This window comes from Thamnophis sirtalis, unplaced genomic scaffold, assembly GCF_051295495.1.
Source record: "Thamnophis sirtalis isolate CommonGarterSnake01/CBP01778 unplaced genomic scaffold, rThaSir2_p1.2 scaffold_14, whole genome shotgun sequence".
In the NCBI taxonomy this organism is placed as follows: Eukaryota; Metazoa; Chordata; class Lepidosauria; order Squamata; family Natricidae; genus Thamnophis; species Thamnophis sirtalis.
In genome coordinates this window covers 31,668,401-31,685,457 of record NW_028261394.1, presented here as the reverse complement: position 1 = coordinate 31,685,457, position 17,057 = coordinate 31,668,401, and positions in this window count along the sequence as shown.

The window sequence follows — 17,057 nt, the reverse complement described above, 5'->3', positions numbered from 1 at the left end:
CAATTTTATGACATTTTTTTGCCACAGTTAAATGATTCACAGCAGCTGTTCAGTGATTCATGCAGTCATTAAGTGAATCCATCTCCCCCAATTGATTTTGCTTATGGGAAAATTGCAAAGGGTGATCATATGACCCCAGTAAGCTGGAACCAATGTAAATTCTTATTGGTTGTCAACACCCAAATTTTGATGTAACCATGGGAATGCTGCGATGGTCGTAAGTGCAAGGACTTGTTATAAGTCACTTTTTTCAATGTTGTAACTTAAAATGGTTGCTTAAAAAATGGTTGTTAGTCAAGGATTACCTGTGAGGGATCTGCAACACTGCTGAGTGTTGTGCAAAATCAAGTTTATTAAAAACAACAGATCCCACAATACAATTGCATTAAAACATGCTACTTGAGATATTGGTTGTTTACTCTTCTTTAAATGCCCAACTTGATTGGTTGAAAAAGATTGAAAAGTAAAATGCATTTAAAACCTACTTAAAGGAAGGCTGTTGTAATGTCCTGCTGGGCGTGAGCTCCATGTAAGCAGCCACCCTAAAATCCAGCTTCAAATGGCAGCCGGTTAAAATAGCTGTCATTAGAGGCCTTCCTAGTCGTAGTAATCTTACTTCATATATTTGCAAACAAAGAGGATAGCACTGATTAGTCTTCTTCAAACACTTTGCTCTCCAGAAGAGAAGGCTTAGGGGATTCTCATCATTTCCAAACAGCATCTAATGGTGTTTCCCCCATTTTTAGGGAATAAGACTAATGTTACCACATTAGGAATCAGGATCCATGCACAACAATGTTTTGAAGTCCTGCAGTTTGGCCGAACTGGCATTTGAACTCTTGATCCAGTTCTAGTACCACAATGACCGCACTTAAACTATCAATAACAACCTCAAAGTAGCTCAGGGAAGTTTAAGGAAGTGAATTCTGTGAAGAACAACTGCGGGCTCACAGGGCACAATCAGCCTTAAAAAAATGACTGGAGGTGGAGTAATAGCTCTCTTCAAGTATCTGAAGAAGTATCCTACAGATAAAGATAACTCTCTAGAGCATGGAATAACAACTTTCTGTCTTCTCATGGAAAGGCAAATTCCAGAAGTTTATGAAAAAGTCTATTAATGATAGCGGCAATTAAAATAGATAGTCCTTGATATACAACCAAAACTGAACCCATTTTCCATTGCGAAGCAAGACAGTTGTTAAGTGAGTTTCCCCCCATTTTACCACTCTTCTTCCCACAGATGTTAAGTGAATCACTGCAGTTGTTAACTAAGTAAAAAAAAGTGAATCTGGCTTCCCCACTGATGGAAAGACTTCAAACGTTATGGTGTGTAGAGGTTGCCTCTTTAAAAATCAGGTCATTGTACCCTTTCCTAATGGCTGCTGAGTACAATTCAAGGCCCTGTTTATTACCTACATAGCCCTTCTTGACTTAAATTCGGATTTTACAGGGATTGCCCATTTTTTATAGTACCTCCTCATCCAATAACATCCAATTGAGTGGATGTTCTTTGTGTTTGTGTGTGTGTGCGTCATTGTTGACTCTTGACATCTGTTGGACAAATTCCTGCAGTTTTCTTGACACATTTTCAGATGTGGTTTGCCATTGCCTCCTTCCTAGGACTGAGAGTGAGTGACTGGCCCAAGGTCACCCAGCTGGCTTTGTGCCTAAAGTAAGATTAGAACTCATAATCTCCTGTTTTGTAGCCTGATGCCCTTCAACACTACATCAAAACTGGCTCTCACAGTAACCGGCATGTTTTAAAGAAACTAAATAGAACTGCAATGTTTGAGAATATAGATGAGAGGCAGACAAAAAATATATTGGCTTCAGAATGAAAAATGGAACACTTGAACACATCTTCTTATATACCATAAGTGGAAAAAGAGATTGGCTCATAAATTATTATTCACCTAGAAAGCACCACATTTATGAGTTCAACTTTATTGGTCTTATCCACTATTGGAGGAAAAAGGGCAAAATATGCATCAAAATGTGATTTATGAATCGCAATTAAAATAATGTTAAATTATATTGTGTGTCATTTTCAATGTGTAATAATTAAAGATGTACTGGGGAAAAAAGGAGAGGAGAAGACAAGTTGGGAGACACCCTTGCAACATTTCATGATCTCCCTCCTTCCAGCCTAACGTAGCACAGCAAATTCTCTCATTAAATACCTCTGATGAAGAAAGGAAGTAATTAGAGACAAAAGTGGAAAGCCTGGAGGGTCTGCTTCATTTTTTGACTTCAGAACAAAACTCTCTTTCAGAAAAGAGAAACCTGAGTTTCAACAACAATACCCTTCATTTTAGAAAAAAAAATAAGCAAAGCCAAAGCCATAGGATATTATAATTTGCGCAACATTGTGGATCTGGTTACCATACAAATGTGTATGGAGACATGAATATAACTCTTTAAAGCAGCTGTATCTTCTCTCAAGATTGCATGGCTGCATTCATGGCCCTGAACTACTCTGAAACACTTTTCTGGGACCGAATCTTAAAACGGTGCAGCCTGATCATAAAGTATCTATGGACTGCATGAAAGATCTCAGGGCCTTTTATGAAGCAATCAAGTGTATACAGGTAATTCTTGACTTAATGACCACAATTGGGAGCAGAGTTTTAGTGTTATTACGTGAGTTTACACTGGGAGTTTTGTACTTTGAGTTGTACTTAAAAGCGATGGGAAGTTTTGTACTTTTGTACTTTCAGACTTGCAAGGTTAAGCAGACAGGAATCACAGCTAGACAAACTAATTCTACTTTAGGGCTACATTAACAGAATCTTGCTCTGAAAGTACAAACTTCCTCCTGTCACTTTTAACAACCTGATAATCAGGGTCCTTCCTATGTTTTTTTCTTTGACGCTTAGCCACCGAGGGGCTCCTGCATCTCTTCTATGATTGTCTCCAAAAAGCATCTCTTCCTCTCTTTCTCCAATGTCATCTAACACATTCCATTACAGATGAGGATTCAACCATGTGACTATAGTGCTTTCTTGATTTATTTATTTTTATTCCCCCTTGCAGTCCCTGTGCAGACATTGCTTCTCCTTTCAGAAGTTTGTTGATTTTTGAATGGATGTTAGGATTCTAAAAGAAATACATCACTGATTTCGATGGCTGTTTTCTAAGTCCTACCAAAACAGACTTTGTCCCAGCCTAGTTAGCAGCTCTTTTCTCTTAACTAAAGGTAAAGGTATGTGCTAGTTGTTTCCGACTCTAGGGGGCGGTGCTCATCTCCATTTCAAAGCCTTCGCTTTCTGAAGATGTTTCCATGGTCGTGGCTGACATGACTAAATGCCAAAAGGTACACGGAATGCTGTTTAACTTAGCTATATTCTCTTAGCTATGCACACCAAAAATCTACCTGTAAAAAATACATTGTTAAATGAATGTCTTCCCTACAAGATTTCTTAGGACCTGCTTTTCTGACTTCAACTAGCAAATCAAGATAAATTATAAAATCAAATTGGATGCTTCTGAATCAGTTTAGACAGCTTGGACAGCTGCTGCACATACACAGAATTGTTTTCTTTTTATACTTTCCAACCCAACGGATGTTGGAAATAAATTATGCAAAGGTTCTTGTCATGTAATTTCGTTGCTTTACACCTTTTCTTTATTTTTTCTGCTTTTTTTTAAAAGTTTGTTTTGTTTAATTAAAGTGAAAAATGGGTGCTTGAGAACTTTCTTCAATTCTTCAATTCAGAGGATAGCTGTCCAAAAATGAAACCAAATTAGATCAAATTTTGCAAATATGCTAGATCAGGTTTGGTACTGTAGGCAAAAATTAATAAAATAAAATAAAAATCCCCACAGTATTTTTTTCTAAAGGAAAGGTAGTTGGATAGTTGATCATAAGACTTTTAATTTCTTCACTCTAAATCTGTCCCTGTCCCCTTTTCTTTCTGATCATGTGACCTACAGAGGAATTAATTTTAAGCAGTAAGAATACATTCTGGAACATATTCTTTTCTTATGTATTTGTTTAAATCGCTTACTAGATTCAACATGGCCATCCAAATCAGATTGGATCATTTTTTCAAACTGAATCAAAACTCCAAATTTTGCTTCACTCTCACTGTCTTAATATTTATGGATGGTAAAGATTTCATGTCGGAGATGTTTACATTTAGAAAGCATCTTTGAGAGAAATTTATTGCAAATGGAATAATGGGAAAAATTTCATTACAACTATTTTTCAGGGAATGCGAGTTTTTAAAAAAAATTATCCTCATTATGGAGAAGTGTGCACAAAAGCTTCTTACATTAGGGAAAGTTGTGAGAGAAAACAGATGGAGATATTTTAAATGAATTTTTAACAAACTGTTTCAGAAAAGACAGTCTTAATAGTGCCTTAAGAAGGTAAGGTAAAGGTTCCCCTGGCACATATGTGCTAGTCATTCCTGACTCTAGGGGGCAGTGCTCATTTTGCTTCAGAGCCCGAAGAGCCAGCGCTGTCCGAAGACGTCTCCATGGTCATGTGGCTGGCATGACTAAATGCTGAAGGCGCACAGAACACTGTTACCTTCCCACCAAAGGTGGTTCCTATTTTTCTACTTGCATTTTTATGTGCTTTCAAACTGCTAGGTTGGCAGAAGCTGGGACAAGTAATGGGAGCTCACTCCATTATGCGGTGCTAGGGATATGAACCCCTGAACTCCAACCTTCTGATCGACAAACTCAGCATCTTAGCCATTGAGCCACTGTGTCCATTTAATAAGATAGCAATAATAAAAATACTTAAAAAGACCTGCAAACGAGGGAGGGATTCTAGGCCCCACCTATATATCAGAAGTCTATCTTAGCACTGAAGTAGGTCAGATAAATAGTGGGCAAAAATCTATTCTTTCTATTCAAGGCAGTCAAACTAATAAGCTAAAATGTAATCTAAATAAAACAAAATCAATATTCTGGTATCCTCCCCACACATCCCTTTTCCCGGACTATTGATTTTAGTAGTGGACCAAATGCAATAAAAGGAAATATACAGGTATCGTTTTTAGATCCTTCTCTCTCTTGTCCAAATTCCTAAGGAGCTTTTTCACATCTGGAAACTGGGATGATGGAACAGTCTGTGATAGTAAAATAAAAATTGCCAGCATATTTCATCAATTTGCTATAATTGAACATGTTTGGAAGACCTACATATTAAAGGTAAAGGTAAAGGTTCCCCTCGCACATTTGTGCTAGTCATTCCCGACTCCAGGGGAGCAGTGCTCATCTCTGTTTCAAAGCTGACTGTCTGAAGACGTCTCCATGGTCATGTGGCCAGCAAGACTAAATGCCAAAAGCACATGGAGCACTGTTACCTTCCCACTAAAGGTGATTCCTATTTTTCTACTTGCATTTTTACGTGCTTTCGAACTGCTGGGTTGGCAGAAGCTGGGACAAGTAATGGGAGCTCACTCCATTATGTGGCACTAGGGATTCGAACCACCAAACTGCTGACCTTTCTGATCAACAAGCTCAGTGTCTTAGCCACTTGACACAGACCAAATCAAGAAAGATAAATAGACAGACAGACAGCTATGAAATGATGTGAGTACTAGTGTGCAATCATCCTGAAGTCTTAAAAAAAATCTCTTAGAGAAAAAACTGACATAACTCTTAGTAAAAACAAGGCTAACATTAACACAGTTTTGGAGTGTTGTTGTAATCTTTGTGCTTGGTGTCTGCTTAAATAGCAAGCTGAGGAAAACCAGAAGGAATAATTGTTGGGTTGATGGTCTTTCAAATGTCTCAACTGAGCCACAACAATGAAAGGTTCAGAAGAAATGATTATATTTGCACCATCTCAGAAATCTTCATATCATATTAAAGGTAAAGGTTCCCCTAGCACATATGTGGTAATGGTTCCTGACTCTAGGGGGCAGTGCTCATCTCCATTTCAAAACCGAAGAGCCAGCGCTGTCCGGAAATGTCTCTTTTGGTCATGTGGCCAGCATGACTAAACGCCAAAGGTGCACGGAAACTTCCCACCAAATGTGGTTCCTATTTTACTAGTTGCATTTTTTACCTGCTTTCAAACTGCTAGGTTGGCAGAAGCTGGGACAAGTAATGGGAGCTCACTCTGTTACACGGTGCAAGGGATTCGAACCACCAAACTGCTGACCTTTCCAATTGACAAGCTCAGTGTCTTAGTCACTGAGCCACCACATCCCTATATTATATTAGCACAGCTTAATTTCACAATTTAGATTTAGAAGAGAGGCAAAAAAAGAAAAGATTCCATTTTCCACTGCCACCAAGAAAATAGAAAAATGTGAGTTGGTCTTTTTTTTTTGGGGGGGGGGGAGAAACTTTCTTCCTCCGGTGACAGAGTCAAGAGCCAGGAAGTCAATGATTTCCCAGAATTACATGGATAACGTATAATAAGAAAGGTAAAGGTTGACCCATTGAGATGTTCAGATAACCCATTCTGGTTATTTTCAATAATATGTAACATGCAATTCTTAGGCTAGGAAAAACTAACTAAATATTACATTTCCTAATTGCAATAATTAATGGGCGGAAAGGTTTTTCTAGGCTACATCGGTAATCTGTTCCAGGGAAGGGTTTGCCATGAAGATAAAGGTATAACTTTTGTAACAGTTGTAAAATGAAGCTTTATCTGAATATCCCTCCCTATTGCACTTCCATGAAGCCCCTTTGCACTGATTCCTGGGTTGGTGGTGCAAGCCCTTGCTCCTTTCATCATATCTTTGGAAGTTGAGCTGATGCACAACTTAGCTATATGGCAAAAATAATTGCTCTCTGCACCCAGAATAGCAATAGCAATAGCACTGACTTATATTCTACTTCATAGTGCTTTACAGCCTTTTCTAAGTGTTTTGCAGAATCAGCAAATCGTCCCAAACAAACGGGGTCCTCATTTTACCCCCCTAGGAAGGATGAAAGGCTGAGTCAACCTTAAGCCTGGTGAGATTTCATCTACCAAACTGCAGGCAGCCAGTGATCAGCAGACATAGCCTGCAATACTACACTCTAACCACTGCAGCACTGTGGCTCTTTTCCATCTTCCATACACCAACAGGAATTCTATCCCACTAACCTCACAGCTTTTAGGCACACTTGCAGAGGTTAAAGGATCCTAGTGATCTAATACTAGCCTTTCTAACTAGGGAAGGGTTGGGTTTGAGGAAAGGGCCATTTTTCCTCTCCCTTATTGGACTCAGGGACCGGAGCAGTGGAAGCTCTACTAGTAGAAGGTTCCGGAGGCTGAATTTTATGGTGGAGAGGTTAGGGAGCTAGATATGTCTAGCCTATCAAAGAGAAGGATGAAGGGAGAACATGATAACTGTCTTCCAGTATTTGAGGGCTATCAGTGAAGAAGAGGAGGAAAGAGGCTTGCTCCTGGAGAGGAAAGGTATGGCAAATCTAGACAGCATACTTAAAAGCAGAGACATCATCCTGCCAGCAAAAGTGGGTATAGTCAAGGCTATGATTTTCCCAGTTGCAATGTATGTCTGTGAAAGTTGGACCATAAGAAAGGCTGAGAGCCAAAGAATTGAGACCTTTGAAATATGGTGCTGGAGAAGACTCCTGCAAGCCCTTTGTACAGCAAGGTGATCCAACTGGTCGGTCCTAGAGGAGATGAACCCTGACTGCTCTTTAGAAGACCAGATCCTGAAGAGGAAACTCAAATACTTTGGCCACCTAAGGAGAAGGAAGGACTCACTGGAGAAGAGTCTAATGCTGAGAACGATTGAGGGCAAAAGAAGAAGGGGACAGCAGAGAATGATGTGGCTGGATGGAGTCACCAAAGCAGTCAGCATGAGCTTAAGTGGACTCCAGAGGATGGTAGACGATAAGAAGGCCTGGAGGAATGTTGTCCATGGGGTTTTGATGGTTCGCAACTAACAATAACAACAACAGAAGAGGGGATTGACTTATTTTTCAAAGCACCAGAGGGTATGACAAGAAGTAATCGGTGGGAGCTTGTTAAGGAGAGATCCAACCTAGAAGTAAGGAGAATTTTTCTGACAATGAGAATAGCAATAGCAATAGCAGTTAGACTTATATACCGCTTCATAGGGCTTTCAGCCCTCTCTAAGCGGTTTACAGAGTCAGCATATTGCCCCCAACAACAATCCGGGTCCTCATTTTACCCACCTCGGAAGGATGGAAGGCTGAGTCAACCCTTGAGCCGGTGAGATTTGAACAGCCGAACTGCAGAACTGCAGTCAGCTGAAGTAGCCTGCAGTGCTGCATTTACTGTATATACTCGAGTATAAGCCTAGTTTTTCAGCCCACTTTTTGGGCTGAAAAAAGCCGCCTCGGCTTATACTCGAGTCAGTGAAAAATTTGCCCGAAATGGAGGAGAAAAAGGGGCGGGGCCATGCCACTGGGTGACACTCGTGAATGGCCCAGTGCCCCTGTGAGTTTCCCCTCCCTCTGTGTCAGTTTGCCGCGCAGCGCGCACCGCACCATCCCCCCTCCTCACGTTCTAATGTAATGCAGGGCTGTCTTACGATTCCCCTTCCTCCCCCTCCTGCCGCTCTGCAACAATGTCCCACCTCCTCCTTGTTATGGCAAGCAGCCACATAGCGATGTCCCACCTCCTCTGGTACAGTGATCCAATGATAGGAATCACTGTGCTGTGTGTCATAGGAGGCGGGACATCGCTCCCGCGGCTGCACGGGACATCATCATCACAGCGGGACATCAGCATCATGAGGTGAGTGAAGTATTTCATTGAATACACCGCTAGTTTACTGTTTTTCTTTGAAATAAATATTCAAAAACATTATTGGTATCTATTTTTATTTTTGAAATTTACCGGTAGCTGCTGCATTTCCCACCCTAGGCTTATACTCGAGTCAATAACTTTTCCAGTTTTTTGTGGTAAAATTAGGTGCCTCGGCTTATATTCGGGTCGGCCTATACTCGAGTATATACGGTAACCACTGAGCCACCTCGGCTCAGAACAATTAATCAATGGAATAGCTTGGCTATTGGAGTTGTGATGTTCCATCACTGCAGATTTTCAAAAATAGATTGAACAACAATTTGACCAGACTGGTATAAGGTCTCTTGCCTTGAGGGGGAAATTGGGTTAAAAGACTTCTGAGATCCCTTCCAACCCTATTATTCTGTGTTCAATGTTCTAAGCTTTTGTGCTAATTATGCTAATTGTAAAGACAACTGGAAGGAGATATGGAGTGAAAACCATGACTGTATGCTTCAGATGGATACACAGTAATTGAGAGTACAGTATTTTCTTCTATATTTTCCCAGATGTCCATTTGTAACAATAATCAGGATACTTTACAGAATCTGTATGAAGCTAACTGGGTTAATTAGTCATTGAGTAAACAAAGGACAAGTTACTGGATGTATCTGTGGCATACTTTACTAGTTAGGTGCTCAATATTTTGTGACTAGATGGGTAAATGTTCACCACATTGACTTATCTTTAGGAAAAATGGTAGCTCTTCCAAAGGGGGAAGAGAAGGATATGGCATTGTTTTGTCTTAGGTTAAAGCATTTTTTTCTTGGTCATGTATGGCTATAAAAACTGGATATTGAAAAAGAATGATACATAGCAGATTCATGATTTTCAACTATGGATTTTATATAGTAATTAAAAGTACTATGAACCACAAGAAGAAGTAATGAATCAATTCTGGAAGAAATGAAATGTTCAAGAAATAAAAACTGTTCCTTAAGGCAAAGGAACATTCTTAGAGTTAGCTCATAGAAGCAGATCATTGAAGAAAACAACTATGCTTGTAAAGTTGAGGGAAACCAAAGAACACGAGATAGAGTGAATGAATGGAATAAAAAAGAATATATAAAAATAAAGAGCTTCTATTGAAAGAGGTGACATACTTTACAGAGTTCATATTTATTAGAATTCTATGAGCAGGCCAAAGTTCAACACCAAAATCCTTGGACAATGTACATAGCAACTCAAAACCACTCACTCTTTTTGCTATCTCCACCTTTCCCCCTACCCCAACCATTTTATATTCAGTTATGGAAGAACAATGAAAATGCCAGAACATTTATGAAAAACCTATTCTGGGCAGGAATTTTCCTCCTTGTATCCTTACATTTTGTCACCCCCTTGAAAAATGCTAATATTATAATTGTACAAAGAGATGCTGCAAAACAGGCATTTTGCAAAGAATAGCTAATGGAGCCATTCCTCCTTCTAAGTACCTGCTTGTGAAAGTTGCTTACAATTTAAAATAGTGAAGAATATTTAGATTCAAAGGGGGGAGAAAGTTCTTCAGAAAGAGTGTGTTGCACACACATATAACACCTGTTGGCAGCTCCTTAAACCCGACTCGTCTTTCCTGAGATCATACTGCAGCTGCAGAAGGTGACACAGGAAAAGATAGAGCTGTTCTAAGAAGTTGTTGACAGGTGTTAAGTGTGTCTACCTCCATGAGTTCCAAAACAGCTTTTTCCATTTTGAGTAAGTCCAAAAAATACGGAACTGGCCTGATTCCCATTGGAGTTAATTGAATTATCTATTGAATATTTTAACTTCTTGGAAAAGTTGATTCCTGGCTGTCACAATGCAGGAAAGGCTAGCTTTAGCTGGAGTTCTGTGAAGCTGTGATTCAGTTCAATTGCTTTATCAAACAAAAACTTTAGCATGAATCACCAGGTTCATTCAGTACATTGAATCAGATGTCTTGAAACTGACGGATGCGGACACCTGCATCAAATCAATCAGAATTTTCTACTCGTATTGGATCATTGAATTGACAATTTGTATCAGATTTTGATTAAAGATAAAAGCTTCCCTGTCCAGTCGTGTCTGACTTGAGGGTTGGTGTTTATCCCTGTTTCTTGGCCGAAGGAGCCAACATTGCCCAAAGACATTTTCTGTGGTCATGTGGGCAATATGGATATATGCCAAAGCAACATGGACTTTAGAATTTAAAATAATAGAGTTGGAAGAGACCTTGGAAGTCTTCTAGTCCAACCCCCTGCTTAGACAGGAAACCCTACACCACTTCAGAAAAACGGATATCCAACATCTTCTTTAAAAGTTCCAGTGTTGGAGCATTCACAACTTTGGGAGGCAAGTTGTTCCACTGGTTAATTGTTCCAACTGTCAGGAAATTTCTCCTTAGCTCTAAGTTGCTTCTCTCCTTGATTAATTTCCACCCATTGCTTCTTGTCCTACCCTCAGGTGCTTTGGAGAATATCTTGACTCCCTCTTCTTTGTGGCAGCCCCTGAGATATTGGAATACCATTACCTTCCCACCAAAATGGTACCTATTTATCTATTCACATTTTCATGCTTTCAAATGGGTAGGAGGTGAGGCAAGTAACAGGAGCTCATCTCAGGTCTCAAACCTGGGCTGTTACCTATCCAGCTGACAAGCTCAATATCTTTAGCTGCTGAGCCATCAGGTCTCCTGATGTTTAATTATTTATGTTTTATAAGTTTCCTAAAACAAGATCCGGTTCCTCAATTTGCCACTAAAATTTCATAATGCAATTGTAGGGACTCTGAGAAGAGTGCAAAAAAAAAAAAAAAAAAAAAAAAAGCACCCAAAGACAGGGCAAAAAGTAATGGATGGAAATTTATCCAAGAGAGATCCAACCTAGAACTAAGAAGAAATTTCCTGACAGTGAGAACAATCAGTGGTGTTTGAGGTGGCGCAGTGGTTAGAGTGCAGTACTGCAGGCTACTTCAGCTGACTGCTAGCTACAATTTGGCAGTTTAAATCCCACCAGGCTCAAGGTTGACTCAGACTTCCATCTTTCCAAGGTGGATAAAATGAAGACCCAGATTGTTGGGGGCAAGAGGCTGACTCTGTAAATTGCTTAGAGAGGGCAGTAAAGCACTATGAAGCGGTATATAAGTTTAAGTGCTATTACTATTGGTATTGCCTCCAGCAGTTGCTGCTCCACCACTGGACATTTTAAAGAAGAGATTGGGCAGCCATTGGTCTGGAGTGGTATAATACTCCAGTGCTTGCATAGGGGTATTGGACTAGAAGGCTTGCAAAATCCCTCCCAACTCTGTTATTCTGTTGTCTGAAGACTACAGATTGCCCAAATTGGTCTAAGAGTCAGCTAGAAAGCTGTGTGTTCAAAATCACAAAAGGAACCATTCTAAGCATGAAATACCCTGGTTCAGAATGATGTTGCTTTGACAGTACTTAAAGTTTCCTCTCTCTGGGAAATCAGGTTGTTTGTCTCATTGCTTTCAGGGCCATGGCCCTGTCCAATCCAGTCAATTCTCCAGAGAAACAAGATGGAAATCTGGAGGACTTGAAAGCATAATGTACGTACGGCACTACAAAGTTTGCTATCAACACCTGAAAGACCTAGAAGATAATTTCCAAATACAAATTGCTTTTAATGCTAAGCCACATTGATAGATATTTGCCTGGCAATGGGTAGATGAAACTTTTAGTATTCCTTTCCTAGGAAAGGGAAGTGGAGAGAGGGAAGGGAGAGAGGGAAGGGAGAGAGGGAAGGGAAGTAGAGGGAAGCGGGGCGGAGGAGAGGAGGAGATTAAAGTCGAGGGAAGAGGAGAAGGAAGGAGAAGGAAGGAGAGGGAAGGAGGGAGGGGAAAGGAGAGAAGGAAATGGGGGAGAGGAGTAGGAGAGAGGGAAATACATAGAATGTTATGGTACAATTATGAAAATAATGCCGATAATTATGATGTACAACATTATGTATTTAAAAGAGATTATAAATGTATGATTAAAAGAATATTAGTTATACTCAAAAAGGACTGGATACAGTGTTGCTGCAAAACTGGAAATGTGATGTATTATAAAGAAAAATGTACAATAAAAATATTTTTTTAAACTTTCTTTTCCTGGCACAAGTATACCAGGTAAGAGTTGGAGAAAATGAAGGGACTCGGTGGTTTCCAGAATGATATTCATTCGGGTTAGTGTGATTGCATGCTACCAGATCCAAATGCTAGAAACCACAGCTTTCTCAGCTAAGTATGTTGTGCAAACACAGCCTTAATGTCTGAGAAAGGCTACCCTTATTGCTTCCTATTGCTAGACAGACCTACAACATCAACATTCAATGCAATAGGTTACATGCACCAGGCAAGATTAAAGCCACGAGACATATTCTTGTAAAGTTTCTTTCCCAAACAATAATTAATAGTATAGTATAGAAATATAGATATAGGGCAGGGCAGCCTTCAGTGCAGAGAACTGGATTTCAGAGGGCAAAATATGACTTGAGCATACACAGAACAACAGAATTGTAAGGGACATCGGAAGTCTTCTAGTCCACCCACTGTTTAAGCAGGAAATCCTATACCATTTCAGAAAAAAAATGGTTGTACAATCTCTTCTTAAAAACCTTCAAGGATGGAGCACCACAACTTCTGGAGGCAAGTCATTCCACTGATTAATCATACTAGCTGTCACGAAATTTCTCCTTAGTTCCATGTTGCTTCTCCCCTTGATTAGTTTCCAATCCATTGCTTCTTGTCCTGCCTTCTGGTGATTTGGAGGATAGGATGACCCCCTCTTTTTTGTGGCAGCCCCTTAGATATTGGAACATCCCTAGTCCTTCTTGTAATAAAACTAGACATAGCAAATCCTGCTTTCGTTATTCATGTTTTCTCTTCCAGCCCCCTAATCATCTTTGTTGCTCTTTCTGCATTCTTTCTAGAGTTTCAATAGGTTATTTATATCATGGCAACTAACATTATAAAAAAAGGTGTTAGACTCTTTTAAAAAGAGTTCTGTTAGTAGTCCTCTACTCTGCAATTGGGACTGGAATTTTGGTCATAAGACATGGTGGTTGTAAGTCAATATAGTCATAAACACCTATGTGACTGGATCTGATTTTATGGCCATTTTTACAGTGGTTGTTAAGCAAATTACACAGTCATAAGTACAAAGCTATTCTGAGTGGCTATTCATAAGTACAAAGCTAGGCTTTGGATGCTGCCCCCGAAGGACAGCTTAGACAATCCATCCTTAACCCTGGCGGGTGAAAATTTATTCCCCTCAGAGGGGGTCCGCAATTTGGGGGTCCTCCTGGATTCGCAGCTGAAACTGGAACATCATCTATCGGCTGTGACCAGGGGAGCCTTTGCCCAGGTTTGTCTGGTGCACCAATTGCGGCCCTATTTGGATCGGGAGGCACTTCAAACAGTTACTCATGCCCTTGTCACCTCAAGGCTGGATTATTGCAACGCGCTCTACATGGGGCTACCCTTGAAAAGCGTTCAGAGACTGCAGTTAGTCCAGAATGCGGCCGCGTGAGCGATATTGGGTGCACCGAGGTACACCCACGTTACACCTGTCCCCCGCGAGCTGCACTGGCTACCAATTAGTCTCTGGATGCAATTCAAGGTGTTGGTTATTACCTTTAAAGCCCTATATGACTTAGGGCCAGCGTACCTTCGAGACCGCCTACTGCCACATACCTCCCAGCGGCCAGTAAGATCCCACAGATTGGGCCTCCTTCAGATGCCGTCAGCCAGACAGTGTCAGCTGGTGGGCCCCCGGAGGAGAGCCTTCTCTGTGGCTGCTCCGACTCTTTGGAATCAGCTACCCCCAGAGATCCGGACCATACCCACTCTCATGGCTTTCGGGAAAGCTGTAAAAACCTGGATGTTCGAGCAGACCTGGAGCTGTTGACCTCACTGTTGAGGTCCAGCCCCGATTAGAATGAATGTATGAGGTGTTGCTATTTTAAACCATTTTTTTTTGTTATGTGTTTGTTATGTGTCTTTTTTTTCTCTTTTTTGTAAGCTGCCCAGAGTCCTTTGGGATTGGGCAGCATATAAATTTTATAAATAAAAAAATAAAAAAATAAATAAATTCTCCAGAAGAGATTCCCCCTCCCCCTGAAAACAGGCTAGCAATGTAGTAAATTACAATTCTATCTGACTGTGAGGTTCTGCAATCAGTTGTAACTGTGAACCAGTTGCCAAATGCCTCAAATGCAGTCATGTGACTGCAGAGGGAGAGCATGACATTTTACAACTGCCAGAAGGTCATTGTAGCTCTGAACAGTCAAACAACAGGTTGTAAATTGAGGACTATCTGTATTTGTCAGGAACTACTCAAAACAGCCTCATTTTTTTGCTGGGAATCAGGTGACTGTCTCACCACTGTTGAGAAATCTGGGGCAAAATATGTTAGGTTTAAGGTGCTCCAGATAAATGGCTATTTCCCAAATCCAGTTTAGCCCTTTGAATTTAGATCTTTGCAAAACCCTAGTAATCAGAGTTTAAAAGAAAGTCAGAAGCAAACACCATCTTGCTGGGAATAATAGGAAGTGAAAGCCAACACATCTGGAGTATCAGAATGGTGATAAATTCAGATGAAATATGAGCATGTACCATCTTTCTCAGAAATAGATAGTACTCCAGCAAATCAAATAAAAACAAAATTATGCCAGAAATATCCTGGGGACAATGTTAAGCAAATAGCGTATCACTACTGTTTTTAACAATTTCCAGACTTAATCAGCTCTATCTGTACCACTGTAAGTGCAGCAAATGCCAATTCTTGCAAAGGCCAATTACACCACGGAGGTAATTGGCTGGGCATGTTTTGAGTAAATAGTTAACTCTGCTCACTTGGAAGAAGCCGTTTATTGAAAAGTTTGCCTGCACATACAAATGCAAATGATATGTGAATGCTTGCCTTTCAAACAGGAGGGTAGACAAATGCTTGTCATTAGAAACATTTCCGTGCATTTATATTAGGCTGTCCTCTAAAAGACTTTTCAGACAAATATGTCATCAAGATATTCAAAACCATGTAATCTTATCCCAAGTTTCATCTATCAACGGCACAGATTCAATCTCTCACAGCTGTGTGTGTCAGAATATGCAGGCAGATTAGCCAGCTGATAGCACAGCAAGGAGGGAGGAGTGGGTGACAGGGAAGAGGGGCTTGTCTTTAACCTAACAAGAAATGCAATAGGAAGGAAGGAAGGAAGGAAGGAAGGAAGGAAGGAAGGAAGGAAGGAAGGAAGGAAGGAAGGTTGGATTCTTAATAGGACAGATGCAGTCACACAACTCATGTCACACTTGGTTATCTCCTTGTGCAGAATTAAAAAAAGAAGAAGCAAAGGAAGTTTTTGCATGGCTATCCCTGAGCTAGAAGCTTTTATAGAATAGAATAGAATAGAATAGGAATAGAATAAGAAAAATTCCTAAGTATCTTCTGTCAGCACTTGGGGGAAAAGTGATGTGGCACTTGCTTGGATTTGTGGTTTGTTTCCATGTATGGTTAAGGTCAATTTCAAACCTTTATTGTCAGAGTACAACTTGTATACAATGCGATTGACTGAGCCTCCCTTCACGAACCTCCCCCCAACACAATACAACTCACAGTGAAAGACAAAAAATTCCTAGCACAGTAAATCTTACTAAACAAATACCCAGTCCTATTGCACCATGTGAACTTATTGTATGTTGCGCCGTCCCCGCAAGTCAATCATACTATGTTGTTGATTAAGGTGATCATAGGCAATGCCAGCATTCGGTAACCTTGGGCAGGTGTCAGGATCTTAACCCTGGTAAGACCTATCCAGGGGTGGGTTTCAACTGGTTCGCGGCGGTCCCCGCGATCCGGTTGGTCGCCGAACCCGGAAGTAAGTAACTTCCGGGAACGGCAAAGGCCCCCCCTGCGCCTGCGCGTGCCCACACGCGCCCGCTCCTTACCCGGTTTTGCCGAATTCTGCGCTTCCACGCATGCGCAGGATGCATACAGCGCCTGCACGATCCTCCAGGAGCAGCTGGAGCATCGCACAGATGCTAGTATGCATGCGCGTGGCGTGCGCGAGGATGCCGCCGGCCTCGTTCCAACCGAACCGGTTGGAACGGGGCGAGAAACCCACCCCTGGACCTATCTCTGATACTTTTTTTTTTAGGCTTGGTGCTCCAAACGATTCCACAGATTGAAAACTATATCCAGGCACTTCATTACAATTTTTCCTCCATTTTGTTTTAGAACATAATCAATGATATAAAATCACCACTGACAAAGATTTGGAGAGAACATTATGCACAATATTTCACCTCTTGAATTTTATCTCCAAATTCAGGCATCTGTAGGAGACTGCAATAGGTGAGCCCT